Source organism: Lissotriton vulgaris, chromosome 12 (genome assembly GCF_964263255.1).
Source record: "Lissotriton vulgaris chromosome 12, aLisVul1.2, whole genome shotgun sequence".
Lineage (NCBI taxonomy): Eukaryota > Metazoa > Chordata > Amphibia > Caudata > Salamandridae > Lissotriton > Lissotriton vulgaris.
In genome coordinates this window covers 127827737-127851048 of record NC_141700.1, presented here as the reverse complement: position 1 = coordinate 127851048, position 23312 = coordinate 127827737, and positions in this window count along the sequence as shown.

Below are 23312 nucleotides of genomic sequence, written 5' to 3'. Positions count from 1 at the left end.
GCTAATTATGTGGCTTAATGAAGCAGATTTTGTGATACTATTGCTTTTAATATTTTGCCCATTATACACTTGTTAAACCTGCCTGGACTTTTGTTGCACCTCATTAGTACCAGTTTAACACCCAAATGCACCAATGAGCAACAGAAATGTGACCAGTCAGCTTTTGCAAAAGGAGTTCCACTGCGCTGTAACACGTGTTGCTTCGTTGTTATTTGCTTCGTTATTAACTTTTGAACTGTTTGAGCTCAAAACAAAATATTTTTTTGTTAAAGTCTGCAGTTTATGCAGCAGATGATGAATTTTGTGGTACATCTATAATTTTGTGAAAATCGCTGCGGCTGCACTATTACATATTTCGAGTGGCACTGACTATAGTGGTCTGTATGACGCATCTCTTCTGGTAGGAATGCTTCCAGGGGCCCTTGCAACTCATAAGAGATGCTATGCCTATGCCATCAGTAATCATACAGCCACATTTAAAGTGCCCGTTCTAGCCTGTTAGCGTCTTGTCAATGATAGCTTAATCTGATCTCCAAGCAGGTGTTCCTCACTTGCAATGAATCTCTGCTGAATGTGGAGTGTATCCTCCGGCAGGAGACACAATACGATGTAACTGTTATATTATGGCTTCTTTTCCTGAGGTAAGTATTGTCCAGTGAATACCCCCACCCAACTATCACTCCAGACTCAGCTTTTGTGTATAGAGATGCTTCACAAAGCAGGTAGCAATGAGGCTGCTCCAATCACTAGTACCCAAACGTGGGTACAATGAAGTGCGAGATCACTGCACCTAGTTGTCATCTACATTCTGAAGCAGTAACAGAGGACCGACAAGAGTCAGATGCGACCTAGACACATCCTCACCTTTAATAACAGAATTACAGTCACACACTTTAATGCCACCATCAATTAAATGATAGCGTGCAAGTACATAAATCCGCACCTGTTTGCCACAAAGTCTCATGGAATTTCCATAGGTGGCATTGTCTCCCATCGTCCTATCTTAATTCTCTGGGTGTTCACTCGCCAGCTACAGAAATGCAGGTAATATACTACCACTGTCTGTGAAAGCTAACCTCAACCCAACATGTGCCATGCTAAAGCAGGGGTATCTGAATTGAATCACACTTTGCTTTTGCAAATAACACACTGAGCCAAACTTTTAAGGGTGAACATGAGAAGTCATCCGTTTCAGTATTTGTAGAATCACCATTTCTATGTTAGCATTTTTCACCATGTGCATTCTCTCACATTGTGATGATTTTGAGGTTACTGCTCCCTTCCAGCACTGTGTAAAGCCATGATATTTCCATATGGATGATGCCAGCAGTGGCGGCTCCTGTGCTAAAGCGGAGGAGCGTCGCCCCACTGCTTTTAATCAGTGTCACTAGAGGAATAATAAAATGATAATAACTTTTAAGTTATTATCATTTTATTTTTTCTTTGTTACAGCAGCTTTGCAGCAGGGATGGGTGGGGCTGCTCTGCTGACAGTGCAGGGGAGGAGTGCTTTGCACTCCCTAAAGTGCGCTTGAATGTTTGGCCGGACCGCTGGGGCCGGCCAAACATTCATGCGCACTTTGCATGTTCTCCATGCAGGTTGCATTACAGCCTGCATGGAAAACATGCCCAGCCTCGCATTCTCTGGCTGAGCGCTGATCCACGGCGCTCAGATCAATCACAACATTGCATTGCAGCCTGCATGGAGAACATGCCCAGCCTCCCATTTTCTGGCTTAGCGCCGATCCACGGCGCTTAGACCAATCACAACATTGCATTGCAGTGTTGTGATTGGCTATCAGGAGCCGGGTGCTTCCTGCCCTGGAAGTGGGGAAGAGGACAAAGAGATGGCGACGGCGGGTGGCAGCGGCAGATGGGTAAGTTTGTATTTTTTATGTTTCATTCACCTCCACCCCGACTCACCACCCCCACTGTTTTTAAATACCAGCCGCCACTTGATGCCAGCTATTTAACGCTTCCAGGCTGAGCTGATCGGCTTCCCTTGCTGAAGCAGTGGTCAGTCAGCTTTGTAAGAAAAAATAAAAAAAATGAATTCAATCTACAAGATAAAATGCACATAAATGTGCTTTCTAGTCATACTTCCAAAGACAAAAAAAGACTTTCATTCCAATCCTCTAAATAGGATCAATGTTAAAACCTTTTGCTAATTCTGTAGAACAGCATAAACGGCTAGTCAGATTGGAATGTCTTACCTAATATTCTCAAGCGTGCTATATTGTAATACAAGGCAGCCTGGAGCATGCAGTTTTCAGTTGGTGTTTTCTAGTTCCTTTAGTGCAAAGTCCAGGTATTTTACTAATGCACAGATCAGTTGCCTTTCATTATCCAGTAAACATGTAGCACTGGTATCATTAATTCAGCAGAGCCTCAGGCTAATGAAATGGGGCCTCAGAATGTTTTTGCATAGCTCCTTTAGTTACGGGAATGTGCAAATAATGTGAATCAAAGATTCCGACCAATAACCACACCCTCTACCACACTTGCGGGGCCTATGGCTTTTTGTTTTCCACCAGCTCGTATCTTCTAATGGTAAAAGTTAAATTAAATCCTGAGTCTCATAAATCTGGCTTTGGTGGACACTTTCAGGTACGTCTGGGCTAATAGAGAAGTAATGATGGTAATAAGAGTTTCCCTTGGAATGCTATCATCTAAAAGCTAAGATCAGACCCAATTACATACAGTCCAGGAAACTCTTAAAAATGTAACTATTTGGGCTTGTTTTTAACCTAGATCAACACAGAACAATGGTAGGATCAAAAGAACATTAAGATGGTTCATTATATGTCTATCTGGACATTGATCTCCTTGTATACTTTTGTATTTCTCACATCACTGCTGAGATTTCTGAAATATCCAAAAGGAAATAGCCATAGCACTTTATATCACCTCTTAATAAATAAATCACTGTGTACTCATTTTAAATGTGATGTCTGGAGAGATGGTTGTGTGAAATGAAGGTCACACGTTCAAATCCTAGTAAAATAGCTCAGGCAGTTATGCACTTGCTCCAATTTGGTGCATGTAACTTGTGAAGCATAACTGTGGATCCTTGCAACTTTAACTCAATTTTTCTTTCTTATAAGAGTGATAAACATGGGTGCCACTGAGTTAGGTGATTTGAATACCCCCCAAAATTATTTGAGGAGTCTGCTGAATGTGTCTATTGTTAGTGAAGTTCCACACATATCCATACATACTAATTCAATACAGATAAAGCTTGAGAAGTAAACCACTCTCAGGGTTTATCTTTTGGCTGACTTGTTTTAAAATGAAGAAAAACTGTGTTGTATGTTCCCCAAACCCCCCTCGGAATGAACAATGTCAGTTTCTAGCAGCGCTCCCTGTCAGGACATAATTATGACAAAAGTATCCCCCACATGCTTCTGCTGTGCTCGGCATGAGTTAATGTACTCCAGTGTTGATACATGTGTCCGAAGACCGTTTTTAGATGAGCATCGGGGGATGGAACACATCCCTTGTTCTGGCATGAGAATACCCACTGGAATTGAAAACCAGATTTTCCCCACCCTATTTCAGAAGTGCCTTTGCTTCCTCCTGCTTATCGTTGTTTCCTGATTGGCATTCCAAAAGTCTCTTTGGCTTCACTGGCCTGTGTTTTGCTCTCAGAATTTGAATTGGGAGGACTGTCCCTGCCTTGCCCAAAGTACAAATCGTTATTTTATTTCCTGTGGAAGCCATTATCGCCAAGATTTTAGGCATGTAGAGTTCCAAAAAAGTGACATGATATCCAATGTTGAATTGAGGACTGGTGCATGAAGCTCTGTGGTAGACAAATTAGGCATGGGAAAAGAACTTCGAGTGCATGGATGTGAGGGGGTTCCGAGAGTGTAGAGTAATTTATTGAAGACACACATGGCATCTCTGGGAGAAGAGAACTATAAGACATTGTGAAAGCATAGATGCCTATGTATATGTCCCTTCTTACATAGGGAAGGAAAAGTATGTTTCTTTGTCTATGTTCCAGAAGTTAGTATCACTTGCTGACAAGTGTTCCTTTGAGGATTCTGGTCTTCCAAACCGTCCAGAGTGGATTGGTATCAACCAATTGGCAATACATTGTCTTGTAATCGACGAGGAGAACAATAAGATAATGGCCTTGTTGAGCCACCACGTTGGGCATCACTCCTGTGGTGGTTTTGGGCATTCCAATGCCATTTGGGTATTGGCCTCCACTGGTCGCAATCCTGACTCAAACGTCTTTAGAGCCCAATTTCTTGTAGGTTGAGTGGTCAGGATCTTGACCCTGAAGTAATTAGACCTCAGTCTCCCGTAGGGTGCCTGAGGCTGAAACCCTTAGTGACTTTATTTCCACAGCACCTGCTGTGTCCATCTATAGCAGTGATACTCAAAGTACGGCTCGGGGGCCACTTGCAGCCCTCCTGACCTTTACATGCAGCCCCTTGATTAACAGCAGAACTGGGCTGCTGTTCACCCAACTCTGCACTATCCGTAAAAAGATGTTAAATATAAAGGCAAGCCTTTATTTAAAGGTTACTTGAAGTTAAAGAAAGAAATTAACTAGGTTGTCCTTTACCACATAACTTTTGAAACACCTTCATTTTCAAAGCCATCTTGCACCAAAGGTGCCCCCTCCCCCCACCCCCCTCCTGCCGATCGCCACCCTGCTAGCATCAATGTGTAGCGGTTAGCGACCCACAGATATCCCACGAAGAGAAACCATAAGCCACTAACCTTCAGGTACTGGCCGGCGGGGACCACAGCGCGAAGAATAGTATCCCAGTTCCCAAATAATGCCCACTCTCCCTGCACTATACACATGCAAGGGACAGAAGGCACTCCAGGAAAAAGGGAGAGAACAACGAAGGAGGATGTTGTTGAGAAGTACCCCTCTTGGTCTGGTCACTAGGGAAGGAGGTCTTCAGGTCACAACAATACTGGGAAAACACAAGAGAACAGACCATTAATTCCCTGCCTGCAGTTCGTAGACAATCAAAGGATTTAAAGGGAAACCCGTACTTACAAAGAATAACAGGGGAGATGCCCAAAAAGGATTCTGGGTGTTGTAGTACCGGGTCGATAATTCTGAGACTCAAGAGTTCCTTGACTTCAAGGTACCCTGAAAAGGATTATAGGGGTGGCTTCGATGGCACCTACTAGTTACTGTCACTAGAGGTATTAAACGAAGTATGTCAACAGCGGACTGGTGCTCCACCTCTGGACGAAGGGAGACAAACAAACACAGTTCTCTAGCACGGCCGTGCTTTACAAGTTCCTACCTCTAAAAGTTCGAGAAGGAAACGGTGCGGAGTCCTCCTAGCGGGAAGGCAAGCGTCCGCGCACCACTTTATCCGGCGTCCTCCTAGCGGGAAGGCAAGCGTCCGCGCACCACTTTATCCGGCGTCCTCCTAGCGGGAAGGCAAGCGTCCGCGCACAACTCGATCCGGCGTCCTCCGAGCGGGAAGGCAAGCGTCCGCGCACAAGCTCTCTCTCTCTTGAAACGATGGCAAGATTGATAAGCACGGAGCTACGCAGGAGGATTGCATATATCTCTGTTCCCACAACCACTTCCGGTTTGCCAGCACCCAGGTCCTTCTGGGAGTTGTAGTGCCCCGGCGGTTTCCGCATATTGCGTACCTTTTTCGTCCTTTCGTGGACAACAGCGCTACAGAGCCCCCTCTCAAGGACCGCCGACTCGGCGGTCGACCCGGCTTCCCCGGATGCTCCTCGTGGAAGCGAACCACCAAATCGGGACAATGGAGATTTTGTTCGGGTTCCCATGTACGTTCCTCAACACCAAACCCTTTCCAATGCACTAGATACTGAACCCTACCCCGGAACAACCTTGAGTCTAACAGTTCCTGCACCTCATATTCCTCCAACCCATCCACTAGCACCGGAGTGGGTTGAACGGGTAGTCTCGTCTCTACGGGGCAGGGCTGGAGAAGGGACACATGAAACACAGGGTGGATATGCCAGGTGCGGGGAATAGACAATCTCATGGCCACAGGGTTAATCACTTCCTCGATACTGTAAGGACCTATGTACTTGGGTTTTAGCTTGTTGATACCCCGGAGATGGATATATCTCGTGGAAAGCCATACCTTGTCCCCCACCTCGTACACTGGCTCAGGACTGCGTTTCTTGTCAGCATGTCTTTTCTGCATTGCTTGTGCAGCTGACAGATGATGGATGGCGTCGATTTTGACCGCATGCAGATGAGCATGGTGTTCTTGGATGCTCGGCAGCTGTGATGCTACAGGCCATTCAAAAGGAAGAATGTTCGGGTGATAACCCAAAAGACAAAAGAAAGGGGAGCAGCCCAGGGTGGAGTGATCGGTGTTATTATAGGTGAACTCTGCCATCCACAGGAGGGTGACCCAGTCAGCTGAGTTTTGTAGGGAGAAACATCGCAAATACTGCTCTATGGTCTGGTTGAGGCGTTCCATTTTTCCGTCTGTTTGAGGGTGGTAACTCGTTGAGAGCCGGGCATCGATGGTTAGTGTTTTGCAAAGGGCCTTCCAGAAACGGGATGTAAACTGCGAACCCCTATCGGTAATGAATACGGATGGGACGCCATGGGCTCTCACGAGATGTTGCAGGATTACGAGTGCCAGTTCTGCGGAGGTTGGTAGTCCCTCCAACGGTACAAAATGGCCCATTTTGGTCAGATGGTCAACAAGGACCAGGATTGTAGTCTTTCCTTGACACAACGGCATTTCAACAATGAAGTCCATTGATACAGTGTGCCAAGGTTTGGGAGGAATGGGAATCGGGCGGAGCAACCCAGCGGGTCGGTTATGTACCGCCTTGCTTTGTGCACACACCGAACAATTCCGGACGTATTTCTTCACGTCGTTCCTGAGGTTGGGCCACCAGAAAGACCGTTCTATGGTGGCTATAGTCTTATAGACACCCCAATGTCCTCCTAGCACAGAGTCGTGAGCCCACGTAAGTACCTGCATCTGTAGGCCAGGGTCCGGGACATACAAGGCATGGTGATGATACAAAAGGTCGTTGTTTTGTGTGCGCCCTAGGGGTTCTTCTTGGAGCCAGGTTGGGATGTCGATGTCCGTCAACGACACCCTAATGTCCTCGAGGAAATCGGTGGAGGTGAGCAAGGCAATGGTGCTTTCGGGAAAGGCACCCTCAGACAGGATAGAAGGAGGTTCACTGTGTTCCATGGTGTCTGAGTCTGTGATGTCCTGGTTCCTGGAAAGGGCATCGGCCTTCCCATTTTGTGGACCGGGACGATACTTGATCACGAAGTCGTAATCCGAGAAAAAGAGTGTCCATCGGAGTTGTCTTGGTGTGAGGGCTTTAGCCGTTTTCAAGAACAAAAGGTTCCTGTGATCCGTGTATATCTCAAAGGTATGCCGGGCCCCCCATAAGTAGTGTCTCCATTCTTCGCAGCCTCTTTTGATGGCGAGCAATTCTTTATCCGTGATGGAATAATTGATCTCGCTTGGGCTCAGTTTCTTAGAGTAATAGGCGACGGGATGTATTTGTCCAGTTGTCGGATGTCTTTGGGACAAGACCCCTCCCAGAGCGTATTGGGATGCATCTGTTTCCAATATGAATGGCAGTTGGGCATCAGGATGGCGCAAAATGGGGGCTTGCGTGAAGCGCTCCTTGAGGGTGCGAAAGGATAGATCTGCTTCTTCCCCCCACTCAAATGGCACATTTTTTCGCAGCAGACAGGAGATGGGATGGATAATCCTGGAGAAATCTTTTATAAATCTCCTGTAATAATTTGCAAAGCCCAGGAAACTCTGCACTGATTTAACGCTCCGTGGCGTAGCCCAGTTCTTGATGGCCTCTACCTTTCCAGTTTCCATCTGGAATCCGTTAGCGTTGATCACGTAGCCCAGAAAGGACACCTCGGGGACATGAAATAGACACTTTTCAAGTTTGGCGTACAATTCGTTTTGTTGCAGGCGTTCTAGTACTTCAGTGACGTGTTGTACGTGGTCTTGCAAGGTCTTCGAATAGATGAGTATATCGTCGATGTATACCATGCATATGGTATCTAACAATCCCCTTAGCACCTCATCCATGAAATATTGGAAGGCGGCAGGGGCGTAGCATAGACCAAATGGCATTACCCTATACTCAAAGAGCCCAAACTTGGTGCGGAATGCGGTCTTCCACTCGTCGCCTTGTTTTACGCGCACCAGATGGTAGGCCCCACGAAGGTCCAGCTTGGTGAAATAGCGGGCTCCTTTGATTTGATCCATCAGCACGGATATCAACGGAAGGGGGTATCTGTTTTTGACTGTGATACTATTCAGTGCTCTGTAGTCGATACAGGGTCTCAACTCATCGCAGTCCTTTTTCGGGATAAAAAATAAAGGGGAGGATGCAGGGGAAGTAGAATGGCGAATGAATCCGGAGGCCATGTTTTCATCAATGTATTTCCTCAAATACTGGTTCTCCTTCTCTGCTAGAGCATAGACTCTACTGCAGGGGATCGCTGCCCCGGGTAGAAGATCGATACAGCAATCGTACTCACGATGCGGGGGTAATCTTGTAGCCTGCTTTTTGTCAAAGAGTTCATGAAATCTTTCATATTCTCTGGGTAACGAGCTGGTCTTTTTCGGGGCTTCCGCACAGGATACAGCCAAATGATGCGCCCACGGGGTCTCTGCGTCTTCGGCTGTCTCCGGGAAACTCTTGCAATAATGTTCCTTGCAGTAAGCCGAGTTCATCGTCACCGTTCGTGCTGACCAGCTCACATCAGGATCGTGGAGTGTCAGCCAGGGCATGCCGAGGATGAGGCGGAACTGTGGCGCCGCTATCAAGTCAAATTGGATGAATTCATGGTGTTCTTCATGCTGCATGCGAAGAGGCACCGTATGTTTGGTTACCGGCCCAGAGGTCAAGGAAGAGCCGTCAACAGCTTTTACGTTTTCTGGCTCCTTCTTTCGCTCCCACGCAATCCCAAGGGAGGCAGCATACTCGAGGTCAATGTAGTTCCCTGTGGCCCCCGAATCCAGCAGGGCTTCCACGTGAGTGACGTTGTTTCCTTCTATGAATAAGGTCACCGGCATGTTTATATGGGCCACAGCTGGCATCATCGTGTTGGCAAGGAGAGAGGAGATCGATGTCTGTCTCACGTCCAACCCAGCGACCTCGGTCTGGGCTGGACTTTTTAGTTTTCCGACGTCTCCTTGGTTCCCATTATAACGGATTTTCTTGACCCCGGGTTTCTCTCCGGTTGTTGGGCCCTCGCTCTACATTCACGTATGAAGTGCCCCCCTTTTCCACAATACAGACAAAGCTTCATCCTTCGTCTGCGATCCCGTTCTTCCGTTGTCAGAGGACCTCGGATCCCACCGATCTGCATCGGCTCAACCCCCTCTGGATTCTTAGGACCGTCCTCCGGCGTCGGTTTTGGTTTGGGATACCATCCTTTCATGTCGCTCCTATTCCGGTCTCCCCGCCTTTCCAGGAGGCGATGGTCGAGTTGTACTGTAAGATCTATCAAATCTTCACAGTTGGCAGGCATTTGAACTACTTGAGATAGGACGTCTTTTAACTCACTACGAAGTCCTTGATAGAACAACGAGGTGCGTTTCTCCTGGGGCCAGTCAGTTTCAACCACCAGTCTGTTGAAAGCGGTGATATAGGTCAATAGGTCCTGTGACCCCTGGCGTAATGTGATAAGTTCCTTGTCCAAGGACAACATATGAGTCTTGCGGTCAAACAACCTCCGGAGAGCCGAACAGAAATCAGGGAAATGATGTAACACCCGATCATTCTTCTCCATTAACGGGATTGTCCAACTAGCCGCGTTTCCACTCATATAGGACATCATAAATGACGTTTTGGACGCGTCGTCCTGAAACACCGCAGGCTTGCACAAAAAGTGGAGCCGGCATTGATTTAGGAAGGTCTCAAATTTCTTTGGATCCCCATGAAAGCGTTCTGGTGGGGCAAGAGGAATGCCCGTGTTCTGTATGACATGCACCGTGGGTGTGTGGTCGGTGGAGGACTGAGGTATGGCATTGGGGACAGAGAACCCACCCCCTGATGCTCCCTGGGGAGGGGGTTGTGTCACTGGATGACCAGGGGGAGGCAGAGTCGCTTCTCTGATGTAGGATCCTGATCCCTGCCCTTTACGTACCATGCCCGCTACCTCTCTCCTCATGGTATTCATTTCTTTCTTCATCTCTTGGTTTTCTGCACGCGATGCGTGTACCTCGTGTTGAAGCGCAGTAAGGCTTTCAACCAGCGAGGCTAACATAGTATTTGGCTCCATGGTCCAGGCTCGGCTTGTCTACTTGGGCTTATCAATCTGTAGCGGTTAGCGACCCACAGATATCCCACGAAGAGAAACCATAAGCCACTAACCTTCAGGTACTGGCCGGCGGGGACCACAGCGCGAAGAATAGTATCCCAGTTCCCAAATAATGCCCACTCTCCCTGCACTATACACATGCAAGGGACAGAAGGCACTCCAGGAAAAAGGGAGAGAACAACGAAGGAGGATGTTGTTGAGAAGTACCCCTCTTGGTCTGGTCACTAGGGAAGGAGGTCTTCAGGTCACAACAATACTGGGAAAACACAAGAGAACAGACCATTAATTCCCTGCCTGCAGTTCGTAGACAATCAAAGGATTTAAAGGGAAACCCGTACTTACAAAGAATAACAGGGGAGATGCCCAAAAAGGATTCTGGGTGTTGTAGTACCGGGTCGATAATTCTGAGACTCAAGAGTTCCTTGACTTCAAGGTACCCTGAAAAGGATTATAGGGGTGGCTTCGATGGCACCTACTAGTTACTGTCACTAGAGGTATTAAACGAAGTATGTCAACAGCGGACTGGTGCTCCACCTCTGGACGAAGGGAGACAAACAAACACAGTTCTCTAGCACGGCCGTGCTTTACAAGTTCCTACCTCTAAAAGTTCGAGAAGGAAACGATGCGGAGTCCTCCTAGCGGGAAGGCAAGCGTCCGCGCACCACTTTATCCGGCGTCCTCCTAGCGGGAAGGCAAGCGTCCGCGCACCACTTTATCCGGCGTCCTCCTAGCGGGAAGGCAAGCGTCCGCGCACAACTCGATCCGGCGTCCTCCGAGCGGGAAGGCAAGCGTCCGCGCACAAGCTCTCTCTCTCTTGAAACGATGGCAAGATTGATAAGCACGGAGCTACGCAGGAGGATTGCATATATCTCTGTTCCCACAACCACTTCCGGTTTGCCAGCACCCAGGTCCTTCTGGGAGTTGTAGTGCCCCGGCGGTTTCCGCATATTGCGTACCTTTTTCGTCCTTTCGTGGACAACAGCGCTACACAATGCTGCCCTCGGTCACATCACAGACCAAACTTTGTGGCCCTTGCGAAAATGTTTGTGAGTACCCATGATCTATAGTAATACCAGCCTGAAAGGCAGTAAAAAGCTATGTTTGATTCCAAAGGAGTGTGGGTATACCAGTGTCCAAATGTGAATTTGTTTGCAGTGTCATTCTTGTTTTCTCCATGCAGACAGTATGTACCAGTGGTAGAAGAAGTGCGGGTGGCAGCCCTTAAAAAAAAAAAATATATATATATATATATATATATATATATATATATATATATATATATAATATTTTTTGGGGCACAGTCGTGTAGGTGTGTGTGTGTGTGTGTGCGTATGTATGTATATGTGTGTGTGTGTGTATGTATATGTGTGTGTGTATGTATATGTGTGTGTATGTATATGTATATATACTGGGAGTAGTTGTGACCTGAACTCTGGTCACCCCCTACGCCGCACGGCTCCTCCTGTGCGCCCGGGACTCTCCCCTCTGCTACCTCCGCTGAGAGTTCGCCGCTGGTGTGCCCCTGGTGACTGTCGCTGCGCTCCCCTCGCTAAGTTGTCTTTCTCCTCGCATTTTTGATTTACTGTATTCTCTGTATTGGATTTCTGTTTGTTATTCTGTTGGCATTCCCTTTGCCCCTTGCCCTCTGTGCCCTCCCTGCTCCACGATTCCCGCCGCTGCTCCCCTGCGGCCCGCCCCCTTTTTGCCTTCTGTGTCCCTTCCCCTCGCCCATTGGCCGCCCCGCTCCCGCCTCCCAGCTGCTCCTCCCTCCCACTTCGCCTATTATGGAGGACGCCACGTGGAAGCGCAGCGGACAAGCGCCGCTGGCGCGCCAAAGGCAAGCTCATCTGCGCCTCTCCATGCCTGGACCGCGCCCAGCGCCAGAACCCCTGGACCCCGCGCCCCCCGCAACGCCAGACTGCACTACGACCCCAGCACCCTCCACGCACTCAAAAGTGGACGAGACCACCCCTGCTACCAGGCCATCCCGAAGCACACCCAAGGGCCTTCAGCTGCCGGTACTGCAGATTCACCAGCATCCAGCCCACCAAACCTCCTACCATAGAACCCAACCACCTCGGCTGCATCCTCCTCAACACCCGGTCCGCCAGCAAGCACGCCATCGAACTCTGGGACCTCCTAGACTCTTACCGCCCGACGTCGCCTTCCTGATGGAGACCTGGCTGAACGCCACCTCAGCACCCGACATCGCCATAGCCATCCCTGAGGCCTACAAGGTCTCCCACAGAGACCACACCAACGGAGTTGGAGGGGGATCGCCATCATCCACAAAGACACCCTCAGAGTCTCGACCAACACAGACGACACCCTCACCACCGCTGAGCACATGCACTTCCAGATTCACACCGACCCCAACACGACCCTCAGTGGAACTCTCGTCTACAGACCACCCGGACCACGACCACAGTTCAGCGACACCATCGCCGACCTAGTCAGCACCCACGCCTCCACGGACTACATCCTCCTCGGGGACCTGAACCTCCACCTCGAGAACAACGATGACACCAACTCCACCGCCCTGATCGACAATCTCGCCAACCTTTGACTCAAACAGCTGTTGACGACACCCACCAACGCCGCTGGACACACGCTGGACCCCATCTTCTCCGCAAGCCCTCACGTCTCCTTCAACCACACCACCGAACCCCAATGGACAGACCACAGATGCGTCCACTTCACCTTCAGAAAACCTACCACCACACCCAACAGCTGCCACACCGCTGCTGGGGCAAGTTCACCAAGGACCAACTGACTACCACCCTTGCCCTGAGACCACCCGTCGACCCCGACACCACCAACCTCAAACAGTGCATCAACGACTGCGCCAACAACCTCACCCCGCTCAAGATCCCCATTACCAACCACACCAACAAGAAAGCCGCCTGGTTCACCGAAGACCTCCGGACCTCCAAGAGCACCTGCCGGAAACTGGAGAAGAAATGACTCAACAACCGAACACCAGACAGCCACACAGCCCACAAGAACGCCACACGCAGACACCACCAACTCATCAGGACCGCCAAGAGGACAGCCTTTAAGGACCGCATAGACAACAACGCACACAACCCCAAAGAGCTCTTCAGCATCGTGAAAGAACTCTCCAACCCCTGCTCCAACACCAATGACATTCCACCATCACAGGACCTGTACGACTCCCTGGCCACCTTCTTTCATCGCAAGATCACCGACATCCACGACAGCATCAACTCAGACACCCCGCACCCACCACCGAGACCCCCACCCCTGCGACCTCCACCCGCACCAATCGCCTGACTGCCTGGTCCAACGTCAGCGACGAAGACACCCTCAAGACCATGAACTCCATCCACTCCGGATCCCCTTCCGACCCCTGCCCCCACCACGTTTTCAACATAGCCAGCACTACCATCGCACCCCACCTACGGAAAACAATCAACATCTCCTTCGAGACAGCAACCTTCCTGGAAAGCTGGAAGCACGCCGAGATCAAAGCCTTACTGAAGAAACCCAAGGCGGACCCCAAGGACCTCAAGAACGTCCGGCCCATCTCCCTGCTCCAGTTCCCGGCAAAAGTGACAGAGAAGATTGTCAACATACAGCTAACCCGCTACCTCAAAGACAACATCCTGGACCCCTCCCAATCCGGCTTCCGCAGCAACCACAGCTCCGAGACCGCCCTCATCGCCGCCACCGACGACACCAGGATCCTGATGGACAAAGGAGAAACAGCCGCCCTCATCCTCCTGGACCTATCAGCAGCCTTCGAAACGGTCTGCCACCGCATCCTATCTGCACGCCTCCATGACGCTGGAATCCAAGAGAAGGCCTTGGCCTGGACCACATCCTTCCTCTCCGGCAGAACCCAGAGCGACCGCCTCCCACCCTTCCACTAGAAAACCACCAAGATCATCTGCGGCGTCCCACAGGGATCCTCCCTCAGCCCGACGCTGTTCAACATCTCTTTATTGAGAGAAAGAAGACCCCATCAGTATCGAGCAGTGGCTAAAGCAGCAGGATGGTGATAGTGATACTCCTTTTTCCTTGAAAATAAGAAAACAAAGGAAGATTCAACCTCGATGGTTACGCCGCCAAAATTGATCCCGCCGTAATTCGGCAGTACTCAAAGAATAAGGCATCCCTGTCTGGCCACGATATTTATCAAAAGGACCTTCAAAAGACCCCTCTCGAAGATCTCCCCTGAACAAATTTGATACAAGATACATACAGCCCTGATGATAGACCAGTGACTTTACGCCTGGTCTAGAAACGCGTCGGCAGTGTTGTTTGGGAGTTAAAAACCATCATTGTTAAAAAACACTAGGACCGCCTGGTCCAGTATTAAAAAAACTCATAAGTCATTGAGTTGCTTATATTTTTCCTCCCAACTCTAGTTTCTCTCATTTGTCGTTTGTAATAATTGTTGTTTGTGATGAAACCATTATCATTTTTTTGTAATTTTGTTGTAAATGCTTGATGTCAAAATGTTTTCTAATGTGTAAATAATGTTTGTCTTTTAATGTTTGTAGAAAGTTTAATTAGCCTTGTAAATATTTGAATTCATTGTCTTTTTCTGCTATGATTTTTTAGAAAACTTGAAAAAGGTATAAAATAATGAACACAAAGTAATGTGGTCTAGGGAAGAGACAATAAATTGGTTTCTTACCCTTCAAAATACGTATTGAGTAATTGTGGTGTGGGCACTGTGTGCTGCTTGTTCAACATCTACATGGCACCTCTCGCCCATGTCGCACGACAACATAACCTCAACATCATCACAACATCACCCAGCTGATCGTATCCCTCACTGAAGACCCACACACCGCCAAAGCCAACCTCCACAGAGGAATGAAGGTTGTCGCAGACTGGATGAAGGACAGCAGACTGAAGCTGAATTCAGACAAGACAGAGGGCCTCATCCTCTGACCCACCCCATCAGCCTGGGACGACTCCTGGTGGCCCACATCGTTAGGCACTGCCCCGGAACCCACCGACCACACACGCAACCTGGGGTTCATTCTCGACTCCACCCTCTCCTTGACCAAGCAAGTCAACGTCGTCTCCGCGTCCTGCTTCAACACCCTCCGAATGCTCCGCAGGATCTTAAAATGGATCCCCTCTGACACGAGAAAAACCGTCACCCAGGCTCTCATCACCAGCAGACTCGACTATGGGAACGCCCTCTACGCAGGAACAACAACCAAACTCCTGAGATGACTACAACAAATCCAGAACGCCTCGGCACGACTGATCCTCGACGTCCCCCGACGCAGCCACATCACACCCCACCTGAGAGGACTGCACTGGCTCCCTGTCAACAAGATGATCACCTTCAAACTCCTCATCCACGCACACAAAGCACTACACAACTCCGGACCAACATACCTCAACGACCGACTCAGCTTCCACACCCCCACCCGCAGCCTCCGCTCTGCCAACCTCGCCCTCGCCACAGTCCCTCGTATCCAGGAAACCACCGCCGGCGGCAGGTCCTTCTTCTACCTCGCCGCCAAGACCTGGAACGCTCTCCCTACCAGCCTACGACAGACCCAGGACCTGCTGGCCTTCAGAAGACTTCTCAAGACCTGGCTCTTCGATCAGTAGCAGCCCCCCTCACCCCCCAGCGCCTTGAGATCCTCACGGGTATGTAGTGCGCTTTAGAAATGCTTTGATTCATTGATTTATATATATGTGTGTGTATATATATATATATATATATATATATATATATAACATAACATATGTAAAGGAATACAAGGCGTAACTGGAGGGCATCAATGCCGTTAAATTATTGTTGTTTTAGATAGGCTTTGATTATTATAATTGAAATGTTTTGTACAATGAAGTATTAATTGTGAAGCATTTTTATAATGGGTGCAGCGGGATTCACTAGGAATGTGAATTTTTAAGTCTTGTTAATCAATTTCAGCTGCACATGCCACTTTAAGAAATGTTTGTTAAAAATGCTGTAAAAAAAGAGCAAAATGGCGACGGCTCTTTGTTTTGAGAAAGGCCGCATGGACAGCCGAAACGTGTTACCTGAGCATGCCACAATAAAAGATGTCTTATGAATGCGAATGTGCTGGAGCCTGTTTCAGATGAATGGGACGGGCATTGGAGTATAGTTGTTCAAATTGCTGGCACTGGAATCCAGCACGCTCTCTCGATTAGGTGCACTGCGGTCACTGGCATTTGAGAAGTGTACAGCGTTACATGTCACGGAGCCTCCTCTAGCAAAAATCACGAAGAACGGCTGAGCTGCCGTCATCTGGATGTCGGAGAACGCTCAGAATTACAGTAAGCCATGCCGCATTGGTGGAGGCAGTGGGGAGAGAGGAGAGCAGAAATTTCCTGCAGATCGGGACACGGAAAATGCTTGAGGTGCTGTGGCAACAAGAATCATGGATTAGTCGAGAGAGAGGGATGCTGCCGCTGAAAAGCTATCCGTGTTACATATAAAAGGGGTTCCAGTCGCTAAACAATCAATTGTAGTGAAGCGGTTTGAAAATTCATCAAAAGAATGAAGAAATCTTTAAGAGGAATGTTGTTTATTCACATCCTGTTCATAAATTGATTATGCATACATTTAGTCATAATTCATCACAATTTATTCAATGCCCAAAGCGAGGCTTGGGTGAAAGGAATGAAGGGAGGAGGGAAGGTAAGTGATTGGTGTGGTTCAGGATAGTGAGAGATTTTTTCTGAGGTCACGTGGTCACAATGATACATTTTACAGTTCGATACAAAAGGGGATGATGGATGGAGCGTTTGAGCAAATCAAACACTCACCCCCAGTCAACTGATCTGGGTTTAATCCATCACCATTCTTTAGCTCACTCAGCCACCCCAGATCAGTCATGGCCATATGCAAATCAGTCTGACCCTGTGCCTCATGGGAACAGTCCAGCCCGAACTGCCAAGCCATGTCTTCCCTGGACCGGAAACGAGCATCCTGGGACCGGTTTCGGATTCATAATCCTCATCAGCCAGGCTACCTTGAATCCAGTGGCCAAGTGAGCAGGGGACTCACGTCTGAGCATACCCTGCCAGCGTAGGGCGAACAAAGCGATACAAAAGGGGATGATGGATGGAGTGTTTGAGCAAATCAAACACTCACCCCCAGTCAACTGATCTGGGTTTAATCCATCACCATTCTTTAGCTCACTCAGCCACCCCAGTTCAGACATGGCCATATGCAGACCAGTCTGACCCTGTGCCTCATGGGAACAGTCCAGCCCGAACTGCCAAGCCATGCTTCCCTGGACCGGAAACAAGCATCCTGGGACCGGTTTCAGATTCATAATTCTCATCAGCCAGGCTATCTTGAATCCAGTGGCCAAGTGAGCAAGGGACTCACGTCTGAGCATACTACTATTCTTTAGCTTACTCAGCCACCCCAGGCAGACATGGCCATATGCAAATCAGTCTGACCCTGTGCCTCATGGGAACAGTCCAGCCCGAACTGCCAAGCCATGTCTTCCCTGGACCGGAAACAAGCATCCTGGGACCGGTTTTGGATTCATAATCCTTATCAGCCAGGCTATCTTGAATCCAGTGGCCAAGTGAGCAAGGGACTCACGTCTGAGCATACCCTACCAACTTAGGGCAAACAAAGTGATACAAAAGGGGATGATGGACGGAGCCTTTGAGCAAATCAAACACTCACCCCCAGTCAACTGATCTGGGTTTAATCCATCACCATTCTTTAGCTCACTCAGCCACCCCAGGCAGACATGGCCATATGCAAATCAGTCTGACCCTGTGCCTCATGGGAACAGTCCAGCCCGAACTGCCAAGCCATGTTTTCCCTGGACTGGAAACAAGCATCCTGGGACCGGTTTCGGATTCATAATCCTCATCAGCCAGGCTATCTTGAATCCAGTGGCCAAGTGAGCAAGGGACCGCTTTGTTCGCCATAGGTTGGCAGGGTATGCTCAGACGTGAGTCTCTTGCTCACTTTGCCCCTGGATTCAAGCAAGTCGGGCTGAAGACGGCTGCAATGCCAGAAACCGGTCCTCGGAAGCTTGTTTCCGGTCCAGGGAAGGCATAGCTTGGCAGTTCGGGCTTGACTGTTCCCATGAGGCACAGGGTCAGACTGATTTGCATATGGCCATGTCTGAACTGGGGTGGCAGAGTGGGCTAAAGAACGGTGATGGATCAAACCCAGATCTGTTGACTGGATGTGAGTGCTTGATTGGTTCAGATGCTCCGTCCATCACCACCCTCTTTTGTACCGCTTTGTTCGCCATAAGTTGGCAGGGTATGCTCAGACGTGAGTCCCTTGCTCACTTTGCCACTGGATTCAAGCAAGTCGGGCTGAAGACGGCTGCAATGCCAGAAACCGGTCCTCGGAAGCTTGTTTCCGGTCCAGGGAAGGCATAGCTTGGCAGTTCGGGCTGGACTGTTCCCATGAGGTTCAGGGTCAGACTGATTTGCATATGGCCATGTCTGAACTGGGGTGGCAGAGTGGGCTAAAGAACGGTGATGGATCAAACCCAGATCTGTTGACTGGGTGTGAGTGTTTGATTGGTTCAGATGCTCCGTCCATCATCACCCCCTTTTGTACCGCTTTGTTCGCCATAAGTTGGCAGGGTATGCTCAGACGTGAGTCCCTTGCTCACTTTGCCACTGGATTCAAGCAAGTCGGGCTGTAGACGGCTGCAATGCCAGAAACCGGTCCTCGGAAGCTTGTTTTCGGTCCAGTGAAGGCATAGCTTGGCAGTTCGGGCTGGACTGTTCCCATGAGTCACAGGGTCAGACTGATTTGCATATGGCCATGTCTGAACTGGGGTGGCAGAGTGGGCTAAAGAACGGTGATGGATCAAACTCAGATCTGTTGACTGAGTGTGAGTGTTTGATTGGTTCAGATGCTCCATCCATCACCACCCCCTTTTGTAACATTTTACAGTTGGACAACACCTGGGCATGTTAATATCGCCATAATACAATTCTATACAAATACCATCCTATCCCAATAGTTGAAACGCAGTCAAAAATGTTCTGTTGCAATTGGTTAGGGTATGTAAAGGAGAGTAAGTCGACGTTTCGACCCCGGCTGGTGTAGGTTCACTTGCACCTAACTGTGGGGTCATCATCAGGACAGGTGAGGTAGTGAATCTGGAGGTGGGGTAGGGACCAGGGTAGGGCACCTATAATTCGAAAAACAAAGTAAGCTAGTGAACAGACCCCTAGCGTCAAATTAATTGTAATTGGGAAAGCGTGTTTACTAGAATCGCCACTCGCAATGATGTGGCAACTCGAAGAAGGAAAATCAAATGGGCCCGTGTGCTCCAGTCAGCCGAGCGAGCAGTAACCTAACAACATGGAATAAATAGACAAAAATGGGCTTACATAGAACAGTCCCATATCCAAATATTGCCAATTGACTTGTAATGTGCAAAATAGCCTAACTACAGTGACACCCAGCCGGGTTAAAACAATTGTGCTATCCTAATTGCAGAGGAACATGCAGAGGAATCAAAACCAGTCATATCGAGGGTACTCTCTATTATCACTGATACCCCACCGGGTTAAAATCACCAGTTCTAACATATGTATAGAGGAACTTATAGGGAAGTTATGATCAGTCATAATTTGTATTCAGTGTAGAGGTGAATACGGGTATTGGAAACATATAATGAGCCAAAAACTCTTAATCCAACCTGTGCTGGTGGGAAAAAGAAGAGCTGTCTAAATACGTGATAGGTTAATCTGTATGTCCGATATACAAAACAAATAAAGACACTATCTAAAGTTGCGAAACAAATCATCTGGCCTATACAAAATGATGATGCCATTATCGCCATGATCATACCAGGAATGTGGAACCATGGAGAACCAAAGGTCGTCTCAGTGCGGAAAATCAAAGATAGGAGCCCTAAAAACATCGTAAATGTGGAATTAAACAAATGGGGGCCCTGTGGCCAAACATCACCCGTTAGATGCAAACAACAATTCAATACCGGGGGTCTGTAACGGCCCCCCCAATCGTGGCTGGATATAAATCTTCAAATAACAGGCTGCGGGGCTTAAACGTCTTGTGCTTTAGTCTAAGCAAAGGAAACAAAAGCTTAATTAACCCATGGGGCCAGACTAGGAGGTTCAAAGATTCTAAAAAAGGGGAGGGCGGACGGAGGCACTCACCGCAGACGTTTTCGAGATGGTTTTTCTTATTGTGCACCGACTCAATTGGATTATGCCTTGACTAGGATTCACTGTTTCAAATATATACGTAAGTGCAAACTTTGGATGTTGCAACAACCTAGAGCTATTGGCTAATTTCGGATATGGAACTTTTAAGGGACATGGATACTATGTCTAGAGAGGACACAGTAGTTATCACTGAGGACAGGCTGATTCAAGGACAAGGTCTGGACGTGTATAAAAGTCTGGTGGCACTATTAAAGCCCAAATCAACCTTTTCTCCATTAGTTCCATGGGACTCCATTGACATGTTTTCAGAGTTAGTTGTGCAGGATTTGAAAATATTACAGTGTCAGGGAGTTGAAGGGCGGGATAGAGCATTAACTAGTCCTTTACAGTTTAAGTACAACTGACCACTTGAAAATATTTGCCAAAGAAAAGATGTGGTGGCACGACAGGTGGATAAGGGTGGTAACATTGTCCTGTGGACACCTCAGATGTACATGCAAGAGGCACTGTGTCAGTTAGCAGCAGCAGCAGCCGGCCCATGTAAATGCAGTGGGGTGCAGTGGGGGGAATGGAGTCAACAGACGATGGACTAGGTATAATAAAATAAATAAATAACACCTATTCCGTCGGCTTCCCCCCGTCCCGCCTCACCGCGCTTACCTGTGCCGGCTGCCGCTGCTTTGGAGGTACACAATGATATTGTAAAATTGACAGGGGAGTGGCCCAGGACATCAAGTATTAAGTATAACTGTCACAGTGGAGAAGAATGGGCCTTATCAGTCAGGGGGAATATTTATTCCTGAAGATAGTTTCCTGTTATGCCCATTCTCTACCTATACCCAAAGTTCATAAAAATCTTGTGACAACACTGGGTTGGCCAATTATTTCAGCCATAGGTGGTCTTTTTGAGGGTGCATCCAGGTACATAGACTTTTTTCTTCAGGACTATGTGAGGAATTTGTCCTATTTGCAGGATACCAGTGAGTTTATAAGAAAAGCATATGACATCAACTGAGAAGAGGGCTATGTCCTAATGATTATGGACGTGTCATCCCGCTATACCAGTATTTCTCATGAGGATGGCCTCAGAGTGTTTAAATACTTTCTTAGCTTGATGCCAGTCTCATTGTACAAGCATACTCAAATGTTGCTTGTAATGATTCACTGGTGCCTGTACAACAATTTATTTCTGTTTGGCAATTAAAACTTTAGACAGCTGCGGGGAACAGCCATGGGCACCTGCTACACTCCCAGTTATGCAAATATGCATATGGGCTGGTAGAGGAGCAGGTGCTCCCCACGAGGTCGCACTTCATTGTGCGAACAACTTAATACTCTGGTCGTGCTATATAGACAATTTGTTCGTCATATGGCGGAGCAATGAAGTTGCAGCTAAGGAGTCTGTAGAGAAGTTGAACATCAATAATCTGAACTTACACTTTACATCAATTATCAGCCAACAGGAAGTGCATTTTTTGGATTTAACTATCTATATTGAGCAGAGTAAGCTACACACTAAAACTTTCAGGAAGCCGTCTGCGGGCAACACAGTATTACATGCCTGTAGTTGCCACCTGAATAAATTGAAGTTTAGCATTCCATATACGGAGAGTCTTCACATGTGCAGAAACTGTAGCAATAATCTACAATTGAATCAGGACCAAGATGAGCTAGCCGGTAGTTTCCTGAACCGAAGATACAGCCATGAGGTGGTTGAGGGGGGCAGAGCAAGAGCAAATTGTAAGACCAGGGAACAATTGCTTTCTTCTGAAAAGAGCAGGCCAGAACAAGGTAATCGGGTGATACGTTTTATTATGAGTTTCAGTGCCAAACATCAAGAACACAGGCAGATTTTCAAGAACCATTGGCATCTTCTCCAAAGTGATCCTGTGAAAGGATCAATCTTACATGACAGGCCCCTAGTTGCATTTCCCAGAGCTAAATATGTGCGAGAACAGCTGGTAATAGGCAGCCCTGAAATACAAAGCCAAGGAAGTTGGTTCATTGGCAGTGTGGGTTTTAAGAAATATAAGAGGTGTAAGGCCTGTAAACATGATGTCAACACTTCACAGGTATTCTCACTTGTTTCTGATAAATCTATCATGATTAAGAAGCTGTTGCATTGCAAGAGTGAATATACTGTGTATGCTTTGAAATGTACATGTCCAAAGTTATATGTTGGCAGCACCATTCTTAAAGTCCATCTCCCCATGTTGCAACACATTAAAGCTATCAGAAATTAGGATCAAACACGCCATTTTGAAGAGGTACATGAGAGAAGGGTAGAGGATTTAACATACTTTGTTCTGGATATGGTCCGCAGCAGGATCAGAGGTGGAAATAAAGAACGTTTTTTAAGGCAGCTTGAATTAAGGTCCCTCCTTATGCTGAATACAAAAGTTCCTGTACGTAGGGTTAAATAATGAAGAAGACTTATTTATACATTTGTAAATTGAATAAGTGATCATGAGGTGTTGGAAGTAGCTCAGCCTTGATCCATAATGATATTTGGATGTTTTTGTGCAATCATGTTTTATGATTTTAGTGATGCATTGAAGAAGTAGATTAGATGTAGTTTTTAAGTCTTCACAGGGGACACTTGAGCAATTTATAATTTTGTTCAATTATATTTATAATTTGAGTAATAACAGTTCTTTTATGGATAATGCCTTCCTCATATATAAGTTTGTAGGAAGCTGTTATACTACTAGCTCCCGGCATGTGTGCATGAGGGGGTGAAGCAAGCCCAATGGAGCTCAGTATGGGTTACAACAATGTGGCCGTGTTTTAAGCCACAGCATTTTGTTCAAGGCTTTGGCCCACTTGGGCTCAATCTCAGTACATTAGATAAGGGCTACGAGTAG